The sequence below is a fragment of the Rutidosis leptorrhynchoides genome, chromosome 2 (genome assembly GCF_046630445.1).
Source record: "Rutidosis leptorrhynchoides isolate AG116_Rl617_1_P2 chromosome 2, CSIRO_AGI_Rlap_v1, whole genome shotgun sequence".
Lineage (NCBI taxonomy): Eukaryota > Viridiplantae > Streptophyta > Magnoliopsida > Asterales > Asteraceae > Rutidosis > Rutidosis leptorrhynchoides.
In genome coordinates, this window is record NC_092334.1 from 16,798,546 (window position 1) to 16,820,691 (window position 22,146).

Here is a 22,146-nt window from a genome sequence, read left to right on the forward strand (position 1 = left end):
GTTAAGGGGTATTGCTTGTGGGACCCCACTGCCCACAAAGTAGTCATCAGCAGAGATGTTGTCTTTACAGAAGACAAAGATCTTGAAGATGTTAGCACTTCAAAAGAAACTATACCGATACAGGTGGGTAATGAATTTCATAAAGATTCTTCTGAAGTAGTACCAGAGCATGATGAAAATCAAGTAGTCGTTGATGAAGCTCCAGCGATTCGTATTTCTAATCGGGAAAGGAAACGTCCAGGGTGGCACTCAGATTATATTATGGAAAGCAATGTTGCATATTGTCTTCTAACAGAGGAAGGAGAGCCAACAACTCTTCGCGAGGCACTGAATCATTCAGATGCATCTCAGTGGATGACGGCTATGCGGGAAGAAATTGAAGCTCTTCATAAAAATAAAACATGAGAACTTGTGCCATTGCCAAAAGGTAGAAAACCTATTGGAAATAAATGGGTGTATAAGATCAAGCGAAATGTCGATGATCAAGTGGAGCGGTATCGTGCAAGACTGGTGGTTAAAGGATATGCTCAGAAAGAAGGTACGAACTTTAATGAAATATTTTCTCATGTGGTTCGACTTACAACAATTCGAGTAGTTCTAGCGATGTGTGCTACATTTGATTTGCATCTAGAGCAGCTAGATGTGAAAACTGCATTTCTTCATGGAAATCTTGAAGAAGAAATTTATATGCTTCAACCAGAAGGTTTTGAACTACAAGGAAAAAAGAACTTGGTTTGCAGGTTAAAGAAATCTTTGTATAGTCTCAAACAAGCGCCGAGATGTTGGTACAAGAAATTTGATTCTTTCATAATGAGCCTTGAATATAACAGACTTTATGCAGACCCTTGTGCATATTTCAAGAGGTTTGGGGACAATGATTTTGTCATTTTGCTGTTATATGTAGACGACATGTTGGTTGCAGGCCCCAACAAAGATCGTATTAATAAGCTGAAGGCTCAATTGGCTAGGGAGTTTGAAATGAAAGACTTGGGTGCCTCAAACAAGATTCTAGGGATGCAAATTCACCGAGACAGAGATAATAGGAAGATTTGGCTTTCTCAAAAGAATTATTTGAAGAAAATCTTGGAGCGTTTCAATATGCAAGATAGTAAGCCAATCTCAACCCCACTTCCTACTAATCTCAAGTTATCCTCCGTTATGTGTCCTAGCAGTGAATACGAGAGGAAGGAGATGTCTCGCGTACCGTATGCATCAGCAATGGGAAGTTTAATGTTTGCAATGATATGTACAAGATCAGACATTGCACATGCAGTGGGAGTAGTTAGTCGGTATATGGCGAATCCTGGTAAAGAGCATTGGAATGCGGTAAATGTGAATACCCGGAAATTTCCGATCAAATTTAAACTTAATCTTTGTATGATTTCGACACGATAAGCAAAGTCTGTTAGGTTGAGTCTCAAAAAGTTTGAAGTGATTCATATATTCAATTGACCTTCGACTGCTCTCGACGATTCACGAACAATTAATTGTATATAGATATGGGTGTATGTATATATAAATAATAATTCAAAATATAATTTGAATTATTATATGTTGTTGTTATTAAAAATTAATAAAATGTAGATAGGATATTATAATAATTATTATTTAAAAATATATCTCTATATATAAATAAATATATTAAAAATAAATATTAAATGCTTGTAATACTCGTTTGATGTTCCGATTGATATTAAGCAAGTTAAATTCAAACTTATGTAATGTTAAAATACAAGGTGGTCCGAAAATGAGTTATATGCTTATTAAAAGTATATTTAGGATCTAATTATTTAATTTTAACACTTTTTATATTTCACTCATAAATGATAGGGACTGTTAATGTAATTTTTATTTATCAAATTAATGATTGAATTTTTACCATAATGACCAAAATAAATAAATATAGTTAATTTAAAAATATGAGATTTTTTCGAAGACTTTTATCCGCCACAAATTAAACACGAAATCCAGTCCGTGAAAGGAATAGTAGGCGACGACTAACAATCTACACGTTTATATTTTCTAAATTATATTATAATTATTATTATATTATTATTGTTACTATTAAGAATTGACGTTCGTTCACGGGATGAATATTGTTTGAATGATTTAATTTATTTTACTGTTGGGTTTTGTCTTTTGTCTCTCCACCATCTGAGATGATTACGGAGTAAAATGGATATACATAAACTTGATTACTAATTGAGTTACTGTTGCATATTTTGTCTTGATTTTTTTCTTTCATTTCACTGGAACATACACATATATAACATACGTATACAATACATGAGGATTATATTAACCATAACTCTTCTCCTTCTTCTTTTGTTATAACCATAGACAATCTCCACCTTCACTCCCTCTCATCTCTCTCTCAGCTCACTCTTATGGAAACCACCTTCATGCTCGATCACCACCTTCATCCTCCACTACTCGCCACCTTTCACCAACCATCAAACCCCACACACACTTCATTGAACTTGTTTCTGTTTCTTTGATCATCATCACCAAAACATGATCGTGACCTGTTGCAACCTTCGGTTGGTTTTATCTCAACAACCACCATCATAAGACCACATGTATTCGATCACTGTTGCTACTATTTTCTTTTTATTTGAACATCAACCACCCTCAAACACTTTGGTTTAAACTATCTTCAATCATCAACTTATTACTACCACAGCTCGATTCTATTTCTATTTCTTTTCTTCTTTTACATTGAAAACTAACCAACACCGTCTCTGTTTTGTTTCAAGTACCGTCCACATACCCTTGTCGACTAAGATCATCGTTGTTATTATAATTTCTGTTGAAGCAATACCAAAGTCGAAGGCTACTGCTACCGATATAAACCATCAAAATATAAACCCACCACCGAACCAAACCAACCCAAGTACACGCCTACAACATATAATCGATTAATTCAATAAAGGGTTAGATATTAAAGTTGATAAGCGTTTTATTTTTCTTTGCTTTTGCTATATTGCCGACAGCCATCAACTCAAACAACCCCACAAATTCATTAGTGATTATAAAACTAAATCAGGTGGACCTACGAATTTATTTAACCAAACTTTAAGGCACGTCCTATTTTTTTTTTTTTTTTTATATATGTGGGCCGAAACCACCACTAACACACTTGTTTTATTTAAGGCGTAAAGTGATTGATACTCATGATTAAAAAGAAATCTATATGGAGGATGATAAGATATGATGTATTAAAAGATGCCATTCGAAAATCATATCTGCTTTTGTGTAAGTTTCAACTTGGATCAATGGTTTAATACTTGGACTTGTGAGGTAAGTTGGGCCATGAAGTTGCAAATCCATCAATTAAAGTTAATGTTAGATTAAGATAAATGAAAGTATGATGATAATTATGATATGAATATGATTAAGATTAAGACAAAGAATTAAGATAGTGAATGATTGAATGATTATGCAAGTGGAATTTGGTTAGATTAAATGACCGAATGATTGATGATGGATCATTTTAATAGTGGGTTTAGGAATATAGAATGTTGGACAATGATGGTAATTATATAAAAAGAAAGATAGCTAGTCGACATTTTCTGTTTCCCTTTTAAAACTTCTCATAAATGCAAAATTACGGAGTAATTGTTTTTGCAGTGGGCCGAGGGCTTTTCGCTTGCTAATTGGGTCAAATTATATTTTTTCTCCTTTTGGGCTTATAATAGTTGGTGAACTAGACTTAGTGGGATTATTGGGTTTCCATGATAGTTGGGCTGAGGAGTCTGTTAATGAAAATGATCATGAGATGATTGAAACTAGGATCAAATTGTTGTATGATGATTAAAATTAGATTGATATTAAGATGGTGATAACAATAAAGATAATTAGGATGATGGTTATGAACGAGATGATGATGGTAAGATACGAATTGTATTGATTAAAATGACTAAAAGGTCGTGTATGATAATGAACGGGTTCCATTATGATTATGATCACATTGATGATGATTATGATTCGTTAATGATATGTAAAATAACGATAATAATAAATATGGTCAAAAATGTTATCGGGTTAGCGGGACATCGCGGGTTCAAACCCGGACTTGGACATTTTAAGGGCTACTTCTGTGAGGTAGTATTTATTTATTTATTTATTATTATCTTATTATTATTATCATTATTATTATTATTATTATTATTATTATTTGTTATAATTCAGTAGGCTTATAACTACCTTTAGTGGTTTGATTCTTGATGTTATAATTCAGTAGGCTTATAACTACCTTTAGTGATTTGATTCTTGATTAAGAATACTAATAATGAAGTGTAAGAACAAAGATGATAATGGAGAGAAAGAAAGAAACACTTTGTAAGTGTGAGAAATGGTGCAAGTTTAATGCTTGCATTCATGGCTATTTATAGCAAAAATATCACAAGTTTAGGTAATACAATAATATTACTTTTGTGTATCAATAATTGACTATCCATTTATATATATATATTTATATATTATAACACTCCCCCTTGGATAGCAATTTTGTTTGTTGAAGATCAACTGTAAGTTACTGCCTCGTTAAAAACCTTGCTAAAGAAAACCCAGTGGGAAAAACTTTAGCTAAGGGAAAAAGAGTGCAGCATGGAGTTGACTCCCCCTCAAGTAGACATCGCTTCGGTTGTTACATCTTTTGAACATGTCTCATGCCAATGTTATGAACGTGTGTTCTGAAAATAGCAGTTGGAAGTGCTTTCGTGAAAAGATCAGCAGAGTTTTTGCTGGATTGAACATATCTCATTTCAATCTCGTTGTCCTTAATGAGATTTTGAGTGTATGAGAAGAATCTAGGAGGTATGTGTTTGGTTCGGTCACTTTTGATATACCCTTCTTTCATCTGTGCTATGCAAGCTGCATTATCTTCATAGATAATTGTTGGACTTTTATCGCGTTCTAGTCCACAAGAATCAGTAATGATTTGTGTCATTGATCTCAACCAAAAACATTCACGAGTAGCTTCATGTAATGCAATCACTTCGGCATGATTTGATGATGTAGCAACAAGTGTTTGTTTTTGAGAACGCCATGATATTGCAGTACCTCCATTTAGGAATACATATCCAGTTTGAGATTTAGCTTTATGTGGATCAGATAAATAACCTGCATCAGCATAACCAACCAAATCTTGTTTTGATTCGTTAGAATAAAATAATCCTAAATCAGTAGTTCCTCGAAGGTATCGAAATATGTGTTTGATCCCATTCCAGTGTCTTTTGGTAGGAGCAGAGCTGAACCTTGCCAACAAATTAACTGCAAAAGAAATGTCAGGTCTTGTACAATTTGTAAGATACATAAGAGCTCCAATTGCACTAAGATATGGTACTTCTGGTCCAAGAATATCTTCATGATCTTCACATGGACGAAATGGATCAGTTTCAACATTGAGTGATCTAACAACCATAGGAGTACTTAATGGTTTTGCCTTGTCCATATTGAAACGTTTCAAAATCTTTTCAGTATATGTTGTTTGATGTACAAGTAAACCATTAGGCATATGCTCAATTTGTAAACCAAGGCAATACTTGGTTTTTCCGAGATCTTTCATTTCAAATTCTTTCTTTAGAAGTTGAATGGCTTCATAGATCTCTTTATTTGTACCTATGATGTTAAGATCATCAACATAAACAGCTATGATCACATATCCGGATGTTGTTTTCTTAATGAAAACACAAGGGCAAGTAAGGTTATTTGTATACCCTTTGCTTATCAAGTAATCACTTAATCGGTTATACCACATACGTCCCGATTGTTTTAACCCATATAAAGATCTTTGTAATTTAATCGAATACATTTCTTTGGGTTTTGCATTTGATGCTTCTGGTACCTTAAATCCTTCAGGTATCTTCATATATATATCACTATCAAGTGATCCATATAGGTAAGCAGTCACAACATCCATGAGATGCATTTCTAAATTTTTAGAAACTGCCAGGCTGATTAAGTACCTAAAAGTAATTGCATCCATAACAGGGGAATAAGTTTCTTCATAATCAATTCCCGGTCTTTGAGAAAAACCTTGAGCTACAAGTCTAGCTTTATACCTTGTAACTTCATTTTTCTCATTTCTTTTTCGGACAAAAATCCATCTGTATCCTACAGGTTTCACATCTTTAGGAGTGAGAATGATGGATCCGAAAACTTTTCTTTTATTGAGTGATTCTAATTCAGCTCGTATTGCTTCTTTCCATTGAGCCCAATCATGTCTATTTTGACATTCAACCATAGATGTTGGTTCTGGATCATCATCATTATTCATGATGTCATATGCAACATTAAATGAAAATTTCTCATCAAGATTTTTCATTTCATTTCGGTTCCATAATATTTTTGAATATGCATAATTGATTGCAATTTCTGTATTGACATCATCAATCTCCTCTGCAGTAGGAGTACTGATTTGTGGTTCTTCTTGAACACTTTCTTTTACTTCATTATCAGCTGATTTTCTTTTTCGAGGATTTTTATCCTTTGAACCAATTGGTCTTCCACGTTTCTGGCGTGGCAAAGATTCATGAGTGACGTTATTTCCAGCTTTTGGAATTTCAATTCGAGCTGGAGTATTTACTGCTGGTATATATGATTTTGTCACCGTTTTTGTATCTGTAAATGCATCAGGCAATTGATTTGCAAGTTCTTGTATATGCATTATCTTTTGAACTTCTGTCTCGCATTCTTTTGTGCGAGGATCAAGATACTTTAATTGAGGTTCACACCATGAAACATCATTTTCTTTATTTTTCATTTCTCCCCCTAATCTAGGGAACAATGTTTCATTAAAATGACAATCAGCAAAACGTGCTGTAAAAACGTCACCTGTCATAGGTTCAATATACCTTAATATTGAAGATGTTTCATATCCAACATATATTCCCAACCTCCTTTGAGGACCCATTTTTGTACGTTGTGGTGTCGCAATTGGAACATACACTGCACAACCAAATGTTCTAAGATGGGAAATATTTAGCTCTTGACCAAAAGCAAGTTGTAGGGGGGAATATTTATGACTTGCACTTGGTCTGATGCGAATCAATGCAGCAGCATGTAAAATTGCATGACCCCATATAGATACAGGGAGTTTTGTTCTCATTATCAATGGTCTAGCGATTAACTGTAACGTTTAATCAATGACTCGGCTAAACCATTTTGTGTATGCACATGAGCAACAGAATGTTCAACAACAATTCCTATAGACATGCAATAGTCATTAAATGCTTGAGATGTAAATTCACCAGCATTATCAAGTCTCACCCTTTTAATGGTGTAATCAGGAAAATGAGCTCTCAATTTAATAATTTGGGCAAGAAATTTTGCAAATGCCACATTACGGCTTGATAACAGACAAACATGAGACCATCTGCTAGATGCGTCTATTAGAACCATGAAATATCTAAATGGTCTACATGGTGGATGAATTGGTCCACATATATCACCTTGAATTCTTTCAAGAAACATTGGTGATTCTTTCTCAACCTTAAGTGGTGAGGGTCTAGTTATCAATTTTCCAAGAGAGCAAGATGTACATGGAACCATTGTATCATGATGGATTTTTCTATCCTTTAGTGGATGTCCATGAGTACATTCAATAATCCTTTTCATCATTGTTGATCCTGGATGGCCTAATCTGTTATGCCATAAACTGAATACACCAGGATCAATATATTTTTCGTTAACTACCATATGTATTTCTGGTACATTTATATGTGTATAATGTAATCCAGAACTAAGTCTTGGCAGTTTTTCAACCACATGACTCTTGTCAGTGATACTTAAATATTTCTCATTTTCTGTTGTCACTGACTGATAATCATACCCGTTAAGGTATATGTCGGAGAAACTCAATAAATTTCTGCTTGACTTGGGAGAAAATAAGGCATCATTTATTAAAAATTTTGTACCATTTGGTAGTATGAAATTTGCCTTTCCTATCCCTTTTATCAAGTTAGCAGGTCCTGATATTGTATGTATAGTTCCTTCCGTTGGTTTTAGATCAATAAAATATTTCTCGGATTTAAGTATAGTGTGTGTAGTTCCACTGTCTGCTATACAGAGATCTCCACCACTTGATTGATGTTGTATTCCAGCAAAATTCATATTGAACTTCATATATAAGAAATAAATAGTGAGTACATTAATATTACACAATATTTTAAACGCAAATAGATAGTACTGAAACATTTAGCAAACATAATGACAAAGACAGACGATATTAAATCGTTTATTTTTCGAAAGACACACAACTTAAACATTCAAGAAATCTTCATATAAATCAGATGGTTTCTCAGTGACTGTTGGATCGACGTTATCCACAAAGTTTACTTCCTTTTCTTTATCTTTCAGCGAATCCTGATACATCTTAACAAGATGTTTAGATGTTCGGCAAGTATTATCCCAGTGGCCCATTCTACCACATCTGTAGCAAGATTCTTCAGAATTTTTAGAAGAATTTTCTTCAACATCTTGTTTAGTGGGCTTGTTTTGTGGTTGATATTTATATTTTCGTGGATTATTATTTCTTTGACCACCACGGCCACGACCACGACCACGTCCTCGCCCATTACCATTACCATAAGGATGGTTTCTACCATAGTTATGGCTTTTGGCATGATGATGGTGATGGTTATTATAACCACGACCTTGCCCGCGTCCTTGTCCCTGTTTATAATTATTTGCAGTATTTGCTTCAGGGATTGCAAGTGTACCAGTAGGACGGGATTGCTGATTTTTCATTAATAGCTCATCATTTTGCTCTGCAACTAAGAGATATGAATTAAGTTCAGGATATGTTTTGAACTTTAGCATTCTCAAATTTCTTTGCACTGTGATGTTTGCAGCATTCATTGTGGAGAAAGTTTTCTCCATCATGTCTGCATCACTTATTTCATGTCCACAGAATTTAAGTTGTGAACATGTATTATACAGAGCTGAGCTATATTCATTTACTTTCTTAAAGTCTTGGAACCTTAATGTTCTCCATTGTTCCATAGCAGCTGGAAGTAAAATTTCTCTTTGATTATTGAATCTGATTTTGAGACCTTCCCATAAAACATGGGGATCTTCTACAGTCACATAATTATTTTGTAAGCATTCATCAATATGTTGATGAATAAAGCAACATGCCGTTGCTTGTTCTTTTTCAGAACAAGTGTTGTTTTCATTTATGGCTTCAAGAATGCCCATTGATTTAAGATGCATTTTTACTTTTATAACCCATGGCATGTAGTTGTTTCAAGTTGATTCTAAAGGAGTAAATTTAAGCTTTTCCAGATTCGACATTTTCTATTAAAACAAACAACATGATAAATTATAGTCACTTTATATTCATAAGTATATAAACATTAAACATAAATTTAATATAACATAAATGATAAGTAGGTGACAGTGTCGACCATATGTAAGCAATCATTAATAAATGTTATATAACATAAATATAAATATTAGTAAACATAAATGATAATTAGGCGACAGTGTCGGCCATATAAATGTTAGATAATAGAAATATAAATGTTAGTAACATAAATGATAATTAGGCGACAGTGTCGGCCATATAAATGTTAGATAATTGAAATATAAATGTTAGTAACATAAATGATAATTAGACGACAGTGTCGACCATATATTATTCAGGTGGTATAACCGACCATATATCATTTAGGTGGCAGAGCCAACCATAATTAGTATTAAGATTATCGTGCTGATAACGTGTTATAATTCAGTAGGCTTATAACTACCTTTAGTGGTTTGATTCTTGATGTTATAATTCAGTAGGCTTATAACTACCTTTAGTGATTTGATTCTTGATTAAGAATACTAATAATGAAGTGTAAGAACAAAGATGATAATGGAGAGAAAGAAAGAAACACTTTGTAAGTGTGAAAAATGGTGCAAGTTTAATGCTTGCATTCATGGCTATTTATAGCAAAAATATCACAAGTTTAGGTAATACAATAATATTACTTTTGTGTATCAATAATTGACTATCCATTTATATATATATATTTATATATTATAACATTATTATTATTATTATTATTAACATTATTTTATCAAAGAAATATTAGATACATAAAAATATATTTGATACATAATATATTAGTATTACATAAAATTATAGAATAAACATATTAACACTAATTATATAAATATTTACATATAACAACTTATTGATTTTCAACATAATACTAATCATATATATATATATATAAAGTTATCTAAATATTAATTATTTTAAATGAATATACAAACTAATTATATAAGATATATAATTTAAGATACAACATATATATTTGTTCGATTACAAGGATACGTTTTAATATATATATATATATATATATATATATATATATATATATATATATATATATATATATATATATATATATATATAATTGATATAGGTTCGTGAATCTGAGGCAACCCTATACTTGTTCAATGTTGTCATATGTATTTTTACTACAAAATACAGTATGGTGAGTTTCATTTGCTCCCTTTTTACTCTTAACGTTTTTGGGCTGAGAATACATGCAAATACTTTATTAACTGTTTTCAATATTTATATGCGTGAGTTCATTTGCTCCATTTTACTCTTTACATTTTTGGGACTGAGAATACATGCGCTATTTTTACAACTGCTTTATTAAATGCTTTTGAAATATATTTTGAACTGCGAATACATGAAATGCTTTTATAAATGTTTGACGAGATAGACACAAACAAAACATTCCTCGAATGAATTATTATGCAGACAAAAGTTCTGCGGATTATTGTTGAATTATGTGGACAGGATAATTGCCACCGTTGAATTATGTGGACATGATAATTGCCACCTTTGAATTATGTGGACATGATAATTGCCACCATTAAATTATGTGAACATGATAATTGCCACCAATTGATATGAATGTTATGTATCGAGAGAATGATTTTATACACAGGTTATGTGTATGTTATTTTTGTGCACGAGATATGTGTACGGTTACTAAGATTTATGAAAAATGGTTTCGTACACAAGAAAGGTGTACTGTATTTAAAAGATATAGCATGTACATTACAGGTGGGTATAGGATTCGGGCCCATTTGTACCATGCAACATTTAAATCTTGTGGTCTATCAAAATGATGAATTTTATTGTTTTATGATAAACTTATGAACTCACCAACCTTTTGGTTGACACTTTAAAGCATGTTTATTCTCAGGTATAAAAGAAATCTTCCGCTGTGCATTTGCTCATATTACATGGAGTCGTTCATGGCATATAGAAGTCAGTTCATTGCGATGGTACCAGATGTTATTGTATTCGTTCAAAAGAATTTGGACGGGGTATGATAGTAAAGAGGATCCTTAAATACATCAAGGGAACCTTAGATGTTGCATTACTTTATGGGGAGCCGAAATTTATTGTCAAAGGGTATGTTGATTCAGATTATGCAGGTGATATGGATAAAAGTAAATCCACCTCCGCATATGTTTTTACACTTTGTGGTAGAATAGTAAGCTGGGTTTCAAAACTGCAGTCAGTTGTAGCCACGTCAACAACAGAGGCAGAATATGTTGCAGCTACTCAAGCTACTAAAGAGGCTGTATGGTTGAAGATGTTGTTGGAGGAACTCGGGCACAAACAAAAGAATATCACTCTATTTTGTGACAACCAGAGTGCCTTGCATCTTGCAAGGTATCCGGCATTTCATTCAAAGACAAAGCATATACGAGTTCAGTATCACTTCGTTCGTGAGAAAGTTGAAGAAGGAACCGTGGATGTGCAGAAAATTCATGCTGATAAAAATGTGGCTGATTTTTCTAACAAAGTCAATCAATCGTGACAAGTTTATTTGGTGCCGTTCCTCATGCGGCCTAGCGGAAACGTAAGTAACATCATTGGCAAGGAAGGATTATCGTGTGAAGATTGATTGAGTTTTCAATCAAATCTTCAAGTGGGAGATTGTCAAATATGGTGGCTTGGTAGGTGGATTTGTGGTCAAATACTCACATGTATTTGATGGTATATGTGCTGCATGGAAGACTTTTATTATGGCCGGTGATTTCATGTGATACAAATAAGACTTTCATGCCATGCAAACTTCACCAACCCCATTCTCAATTCTATAAATACAGACATATGATAATTCATTCCGTGTCCCAAAAATTACATACTTCTTTCTTTCATGTACTAAAAGATTAAATAGAGAGTTTGTGAGGTTAATCTCCTAATTACAAGAGATATAAAGATTAGTGTTTATCCTTGTAATGAGAGAGAAGCGTAATTCCTATTATTCTTATTAGTGAAACGTTTCTTTCCTTGCCCGTGGTTTTTTACCCTTTTGGGGTTTTCCACGTTAAATCTCGGTGTCCTATTATTGTTGTTATTTCAATTATTACTAGCGGTTTGCTATAATTCAGTGTCGCTTTTCTCAACATACCATACAATACAAAAAAAAAGGTCAGTCACATATGATCTGTACTATTCTGCAGGGAGGGGGTTCAATGAAATAACAAACCTGGAGATGCGGACTTCGACCTTTGGTGAGGTCATCATCACCAACCAGGTACACCTCATGATATTGATACAATTTTAGCCACTTCATATGTCCCAAATCACTAACATTTAGATTGCTTATTTCTACAAATTTGATAAAGCCTTCAACTTCAAACAAATTGGTACAGCCTTCATAATGGAACTCTTGCAAAGTGAACTCATGTGATTCAAAAGTTATTTTTTCAAGTGATGTACAATAAGATATATACAATTCAGCAAGTATGCTTGGCAGATGTACAAGCTCTTTAAGTGACGAGCAGAAGCTCAAGTCAAGGACCCGGAGGCATTTAAGATGAATAAATGAAGGCAAAAACTTAAACAGGCCACCTCCTAAATTCAAATATTGCATAAGTTGCTGATCTCTGAAACTTAGATGAGTAGATTCAGAATATTCAAGAAAGCAGTCATTGAGGAATAACCGCTGCAACGAACTTGGCAAGGGAAATGGACGGAAATCTTGCCCAGTGAACTTATTTATTTGATTTATCTCCCTTATGCTTTTACACCCTGTCATGTTTAATAAAGCAAGACTCTTCAGGTCCTTGAGGGTTTTAGAAACATGAACGAGATTATGACAGTTCCAGAGAATCAAACTCTCCAGATTAGGCATCCTGAAGATGTGACGGATTTCCTGTAGATTTTCAGAGCCTTTAAGATTAAGAATCTTGAGATATCGAAGTTCCAGTCGCAAAAGTAACAAGTATTTAGCAACCTTGAGGTTGTGTGTGGGCCATTCTAAAACAAAAGCTGAGAAACTTTTAAGTGCGAGCAATATAAAGAGTAAAAGAGACTATATGTTGAATTCAGTACCACGTGGGGTTCGAATACTTCCAATCTGCTATAGCTCATATCTAGAGCCACCAGGTTTCCTAAAAATAAGTCAGAAGGTATGGTTTTTAAATGGAATCCAAACCAACAAAGCCATCTTAATTCTTCTGAAAGGTAATCATATGGTCCGGAAAGTTCCACAAAATTTAGCCGGAGGAATTTTAGGTTCTTCATATTTTGAAATGAGCTGGTTATAAGTCCTGATGACTACATATTTAACACGGATAGAGTTATCAATCATACATAATGGTGTAGTAAGCTGAATAAATTTACTCAAACAAATTACGAACATAGGCAGTCGGAAACGGTCACAATACTCAGATATGTCGTGTACATCTGAGTAAAAAATAAGGCCCCTTCCTAGTGGCGGATCTAAACATTTATTTGTACGGGGGCGGAAAAAGTCACTAAAAATATATACTTGAAAAATTACACATAACAATGTTAACATAGGCAAAGCAAGTGTCTTCCAAAAGTAGCCAAAATAAAAACTTATTCGTTTACCGTTTAAATTAAGAACATATAGGCAAAGCAAGTGTTATCCAAAAGTTCCCATATAAATTTATGTTGAAAGAAGCAACAAGTCATAATTTTTACTTTTTTGCACTAAAGCAAAAAAGAAACCAACAAAACAAAGATGAAAGAGAGCAATAGGCTGAAATATATAGATATATTACACACACTCTATGTCTCTTTTAATTATATATATTGTAAATATCGTATTGTATTATTTTTATTGTAAGTAAAGGTTTTATGAGCAAAAGTAATTCTTAAAGCTTTATTTTTTAACATTATATACTTATATGCATAAAAAAACACTTCACAAAATGAATTGCATGTAGGTTAGCCCTATGAATACAAAATAGGAGGTGAGACCGAAAATAAGAATTATAAAATGATAGTTGAGGCTTAGAGACAAGACATCATTTCTCATTTCCACATCTCCTTCTTTCTCTAGTTTGGCCGCTTTTTTTTTTTTTTTTTTTTTTTTTTTTTTTTTTTTTTTTTTTTTGCTGATGGGCTTTAGCCATGATCAAAAAGAAGATAAGGATGGAGAAAAGAAGATGTTGAGATGCTATGGAAGAGAGCACGAGGTGAAGAACAGAGGTACTTTTTTGAAAGAAATTGAAGAACAAAAGAGTCATAGAAAGAAGACGGGAGCTGAAACGGTGTATATTTCAACCGTGATGTTGCTGCTCCGGTGGTGAGATGACGGTGTATATTTCAACCGTGATTTGAAAGAAGACGGGAGCTGAAACGGTGTATATTTCAACCGTGATGTTGTTGCTCCGGTGGTGAGATGACGGTGTATATTTCAACCGTGATTTGAAAGAAGTGTTGGATCGTTTTCAGTCCACCAACATACAAACATTTATTTCTTCCCAATTCCTATGTGGGACACACTCTAACCGATTAGCTCCAACAATCACCTCCTTAATCGGTTTGTTCATGCACTCGTATCATATAACGTGGCTTTTTACCCCGGACCCGTTCATTTACATCTCGACTTTTCCCGGACACCCGACCTCTTCCCCTGGTCACGTCCACAGTCACCCCGATATGAACCGCCGCTGCCACAATGATTACACCCGTGCCACCCGCTCTGATACCACTTGTTGGATCGTTTTCAGTCCACCAACATGCCATGCATATAAGCTCATGAGTCCCTCATTTCTCTAAAACCAATTGGTGATAGAGGGAGGTTCCCCTAAGCATATATACAAGCATTTATTTCTTCCCAATTCCTATGTGGGACACACTCTAACCGATTAGCTTCAACAAGAAGACGGGAGCTGAAACGGTGTATATTTCAACCGTGATGTTGCTGCTCCGGTGGTGAGATGACGGTGTCTATTTCAACCGTGATTTGGGGTTTTTTTTTTTTGATTGCAGGAAATTGAAATGCAAAAGAAAGATAGATAGAAGACCGAATTAAAGGTTCGGTGGTTGATTGGAAGATTTGATGGGTGGTAGAGCAGAAGCGGCACATATTCGGCCGACTAGGTTTTGGATCAAACCCTCTGATACCATGTTAGAATGTTATAATTCACTCATTCACCCATAATTCTTATTGATCAAAGAGGCCAAATATATAGTACATGATCTGATCTCATATCCCTTGATTTTAGGGATCCTACATTTAATATGAGATATGGATAGATATGCCTACATTTAATGCTATATTACATAAGATATTGTCTACGTCTAATATCCGTTAACAAATATAAGTTCTTAGCTGACTGATTGATCGCGGGGAAAAAAGGTCCCATCAATATTTTAATGTTTGACTTTCCTTTTTCCATTTCTTTTTTCTTTTTCTCACAAAAAACAGTGGACCCGAATTGTAAACGTGAGTATTCTTGACATTCAGCACTATGCTGTTAAAATTTCAAGTGGTCTATTTTTTACTTATTATGTACTTCGCCTTACCTTGAAGGCATGTTTCTCTTTCTCAAGCATTTCCATGTCAAGTACTAGACCTTGAACTTTACTCGAACTCTAAAAAGAAAGATGGTGAAAGTAGGTGATGTTAGATGAAAATACGGTGTACCTGATGTAACTGATTAAAGAAAGTATACTTAAAGTATGTACTAAGAAGATGCATGTTACCTCTTCGTCTTTCAATATCTTATAGGAGTCGATGCTAAGCCAGACTCTACTACGTTCAGCAGGGAACTTGGATTCTTGACAAACTATGTTTCTCCCCATCTCTTGAAGCAATGGATGCATCTTAAGTTTCTTAATTGGTGAAATTGAAAGAAGACACTTGTCTATTAGAATTTGAATCCCAGATACAACGGGGTAATCTGGCCCTAATATCTTCTTTACGTAATCCACATCCATGCCAACAAAGAAACAAGCAATATGCAAAAACAACTCTTTGTAAGCCTCGTTCGTTATTGACCTGTAGCTCACTATAAGAACATTTTGAAGTGCAGTATCCATATTATTTTCTAATGACTTCAAATGATCTTCCCAAAAAGGGATCGTATTGCTAAGAGACAATGAGGAACCCAACACCTGAAGAGCAAGTGGATTTCCTCCACAATAATGCACAGCATGTAATGCAAGCTCCTTAAAACCTTCCATGGGGGTTTTGGATCTAAATGCGTAACTACTTAAAAGCTCTAAAGACTCGTTGATATCTAACCCATTCATTTTGTAAATACAAGATCTAGAGTCAAACCATTGATGTACGTTAGTCACCCGGGCTGTTATAATGATCTTGCTTTCTTTATGAACAATGCCAGTTCCAAGTAAAAAGTCTAATTGAGTTGATTCAACGATATCATCAAGAACAATGAGTACCTTTTTTGAACGCAAGACATCTTTAATCTTAGATATTTGTTGCAAACACTCCGCATTTTACCTTTAGTATCCCCTACCATATCTCCTAAAATTTTATCTCGTAGCTTAAAATAATCGTGTGGTTCTTTACATCTACTACTAATGTCTTCAATTATACTAATCCTTTCAAATTTTCTCCAATTTAAATAGACAATGTACCTGGCCAGCGTCTTCCTGCCAAGTCCACCCATGCCGCATATTGCTAAAAATACAGAATTGGGTTGATCTAACCAGTGACTGATCTTTTCATATGGAGTGTCCAACTGATATTACTTAAAATGATAATATATTTAGACGCAATATCGTTCCAATATGTAATGTTTTTAATTGAAATTTCCTTATTTTTAGTTGTAATCGTTTAAATAAATAAGTGCGAAGACGAAAGACGCAAATCGCTCGAAAATGAAGATTTAATGACGAAAACGAAGATTTGAAAGACCAAAACGTCCAAAATGCTCAAAAGTACAAGTTACACTCCAAGTGGTTTAATTTATCGATGAATAACGGCTAAAAATTGACAAAAGTACAAGTCGCGGAACGCAAAGTACACGATATTAAATTATACGAAAATGCGTTCGAGAAACCGAGACATAAACCGGGCGTAAACGTACGAGACAACGGAGCCAAAATTACGAGTCAACTATGCACAAGAATATAATATAATATATATATATAATTATATAAATTATATATATATATATATATATATATATATATATATATATATATATATATATATATATATATATATATATATATATATATATATATATTTTAATCTATGTCGATAAGCTAGTGTCCAAGGTAATATGAGCTGGAAACCAAGCCCATGCAAGTGCATGGCAAATACACTAAAACCTCATGCACTTGCATGGGGATCAAAAATCCAAAAAATGCCTATAAAAGGCTGTGTTCTGATCGAGTTAAAAAACCAACATAATATTTCATTTTCCATTTTCATTCTCTGTCTCTTAAATATATTTATATTTATAATTATTATTTTAGTTTAAGATAAGTTTAGTTTGGGTATTGTAACGTTTAATTTACGGGTTTTTAAGTCAGAGTTCTGTCCGTGTACCGCTACGCTAATAATATCACTTATTACCGTTCCAACTCGCTGTAAGTCTCCACGTCCCAACTTTATTTTCACGTATCGTTATTATCGTTATTTTTACTATTGTTATTATTATTATTATTATTATTATTATTATTATTATTATTATTATTATTATTATTATTATTACCATGTCCACTTTATATAATTTATATTTTTATGCCGTTATAATGTCCAACTAAATACCCACAGTGGTGACTAAAATGTAGAACCTCTGGACAAACGGATTGAACCATTTACAATATTATGGTGTAACTTTGACTATTTTTAACATTGAGTTTAATCATAGACCCATTGTTATATAATTTAATATTTTCACCCCTATCACATAATTTATTAAATTAATAAGCGAAAGTGCAATAAATTTACATAAATTATGTTTCAACACCTCGGTGATCTAGACGAACATATGGACAAATTATTGACAACAATTTAGAAGTGTGATCCGGTGGTTTGGGTAATATTATAGTTTATATAATCGTGTAATTATAAAAAGGGAAGACCGTTATAATTTTGGTATTAGCGAAAGTTAAAACCGGATTAAATCTCAATTTGAATAGTCGGGGTATAATTTAATTCACTAAAACAATATCTAACGAAAGTTAGATTTAATTTTAGTTAGTTAAATCTTTATAAATCGAAAGATAAAATATAAGGATATATATTAAAACATCGTAATCGGACTTAAAAACAATCCATAATCCAGATGGGACATATTTTAGTAGCCACTACTTTACTTTATTTTAAATCTCATCAATTTCACTTTTTACTACGCAGATAAATTTTATTTACTTTTACCGTATTACTTTTTACCATATTGTAAACTTTAATTACTTTTTACTATTTTACTATATTGCCATGAAAAATCTTATTTCTCTACTTTTTACAAATTAGTATAAATTGTAGTTTTATTTAGTTTCGTTAATTTAGTTATTTCGTTTTAGTTAAATTTAAATTGCGTTTAGTTATAATTAAAGCCTAATCCAAAACCCCCCATTTTAATAGTTTAACTTTTAGCAATTAAAACACCTGAAAACTCCATTTCCCTGTGGAACGAACCGGATTTACCAAATAAAATATTACTATACGGATAGGACAAAGTTGCCTATATGTGTGAAATCAATCCGAAATCATAAAAAAGCCATTTAATCACAACCAATTCGTGTAATAAATTAAATCTAAATCCGTTCAAAATAAAAGGACACGATCACGCACATCAACTTTTTGGCGCCGCTGCCGGGGAAAGTTGGCAGTTAAATAAATAGATAATTTTTCTGATTCGTAGTAGTAGTTGGATTTGTACGTGGACTGGGTTATTGGAGCCAAACAGTACCCAATTATATTGGTGTTGGAAGCTTCGACGAGCCCAACACACCCACTATAGAGGATCTAGACTATACTAGACTCACTACACCAACACTTTGACGTTGATTAGCCTTTAATTTTATGAATTCTTAGTGCACAATAGTACTTAGGCGACAGTGTCGACCATATATCGTTCAGGCGGTATAACCGACCATATATCACTTAGGCGGTAAAGCCGACCATATAATAGATACAACACAAGTGCACTAAGAACTTAAACACAAACTGAGGCTTAACCGGGAAACTTAACAAAGAACACTTTTATTAATACAAAGAAACGATTACAATATTATGGACTCAACTCACACTCTTACTTCTTCACAACTTCTACTTCTAACTCTTCTTCACTTCTTACTTCTTCTCTACTTCACATTTCACTTACTCACTCCTTACACAAATGAACTACTCATCACCCATATTTATATTACCCCATGGAACATTCTAGAAACTAGATATTTCTATGGATAAATATCTAGATATTTTCTACACATACAAATATCTAGATTTTTCCTATCAAATATTTCTAGATTTTTCCTACCATATTCTAAATTCTAGATATTTTCTTATACATATTAATATCTAGATATTTTTCCATACATATTTACAAATTCCATATTATTTCAAATTTGTATTGTATTTTAACACTCCCCCTCAATGCAAATTTTCTTCCAACGATGTCTTGCAGACCATTCCAAGTGCTTCTCTGAATTTTGTAAACTTCGGTTTACTTAGGCTTTTGGTGAATATATCTGCAACCTGTTCATCTGTCTTTGTTGGCATCATCTTGATTTTTCCTTCAAGGACCTTCTCGCGAACATAATGATAATGCACTTCTATATGTTTTGTTCTTCCATGAAAGACTGGATTCTCTGCTAGTCGTATAGCAGATAGGTTATCGCAAAGAAGATTTACTTGATAATCTGTTGATTAATGAAGATCTTCAATTAGTTGTTTCAACCATGTAATTTCTTGTGTTGCTGATGATGCCGATCGATATTCTGCTTCAGTGCTTGATAAAGATACTGTTGGTTGTCTCTTGCTACACCATGATATTACTCCCGAGCCAAGACTAAACATGTATCCAGTTGTTGACCGTCGTGTATCATAGTCTCCAGCGTAATCGGTGCCACAATATCCAGTCACGTGACATTCTTTTGTTTTCTTGTATAAAATACCAAAGTTGATAGTGCCTTTAACATACCTTAAGATGCGTCGTACAACATCAAGGTGAGGCTTCTTCAGATTGCTCATGTATCGACTAACCACTCCAACTGCATAAGATATGTCTGGCCTGCTTAGTGTGAGATAAATAAGACTTCCGACCATCTTTTGATACATGGTAACATCTTGAAGACTTTTTCCTTCATCTGCTCGTAGTTTTGTATTCGGATCCATCGGAGTTGAGATAGGTTTGCAATTAAGCATTCCGTACTTTTGTAAAAGATCTCGCGCATATTTCTGTTGTCCCAGAAATAATCCTTCTATTGTCTGCTCTATTTTGAGTCCAAGAAAATGTTTGAGTTCTCCAAGCTCCTTCATATGAAATCTGATAGACAGATTCTCTCTTGTTCTTTGGATCTCCTCATAGTGATCTCCCGTGATGATTAAGTCATCCACATATACTAGCACTATGGCTAGTTTTCCTTGATCTTGTTTCACAAATAAACTAGAATCTGATGGAACAACTGTGAAACCACTTTGTACCAAGAACTCACCAATTTTTCCGTACCAAGCTCTTGGAGCCTGCTTCAAGCCGTATAGTGCTTTCTTTAATTTGCAGACATGCTCAGGATGGATCTTGTTCTCAAAGCCTCATGGTTGCTCCATATAAATTTCTTTGTCAAGTTCTCCATGTAAGTAAGTGTTCTTGACATCCATCTGCCACATCTTCCAAGATTTGCTGGCGGCTAAAGCTAGTAGAGCTCGAATTGTTGTGATCTTCGCCACTGGACTAAACGTTTCTTCATAATCCAGCCCATATTGTTGAGAAAAACCTCTAGCAACAAGTCGAGCTTTATACCTTTCAATGGAGCCATCTGACCGAGTCTTCACCTTGTAAATCCATTTACAAGATATTGGTTTTACATCTTTTGGCTTTGGAACTAAACTTCATGTCTTGTTTTCTTTTAGTACATTAATTTCTTCTTCCATCGCTTTCTGCCATTCTTGACTTTGTGCTGCTTCTTCATAAGTGGAAGGTTCAATAGGTATTGATTCATCCACATGAGCAGCATTGGCATACCTCGGATTAGGTTGCCTTGGCCTTGTTGATCTCCGTAATTCTTGCACATGCTCCTCGGCATCCATTTGGCTTGGACGAACCTCTTCGGATGTAGATTGATGTACCCCAGTTTTCCATCGACTCGTTTCCTTAGAGTACGATCCATCTCCTTCTTTAATTGGATCCGATATGTGCTCTTTATGTTCTTCTTTCTCTTCTGGAACTTCTTCTAATCCATGAGATTCTGGAAGCTCTATCTTTTGAGGTGACCACCATGAAGAAGCTTCATCAAATACCACATTTCTTGAAGTATGACACTTTCCAGTATTTGGATCACAACATCTCCATCCTTTTCTTGATTCATCATAACCGACAAAAATGCACCGAATTGCCTTCTTATCAAATTTGCTTCGGAGATGATCTGGCACGAAAACGTAGCATACACATCCAAAAACCTTGAGATGGTTGAAGGTTGGCTTGATCTTCCATAATCTTTCATATGGTGAAATATATCCCAACTTTGTTTGTGGGAGTCTGTTAATCACGTACGACGCCGTCCTCATACATTCGGCCCAAAATCTACCTGGTACATTCTTACCATGAAGCATACTTCGACAAGTTTCGGCAAGGTGACGATTCTTACGTTCTGCCACTCCATTCTGTTGTGGAGTATTAGGGCAAGTTAATTGCTTTCTGATCTTGTGCTTCTCAAGATAC

General features: G+C 34.0%; 1 pseudogene; it reads right to left on the reverse strand.

Moving 5' to 3' along the window:
- The window catches only part of LOC139887641 (disease resistance protein RPV1-like), a 103,152-nt pseudogene that overhangs the window by 9,138 nt on the left and 71,868 nt on the right, over positions 1 to 22,146 (reverse strand).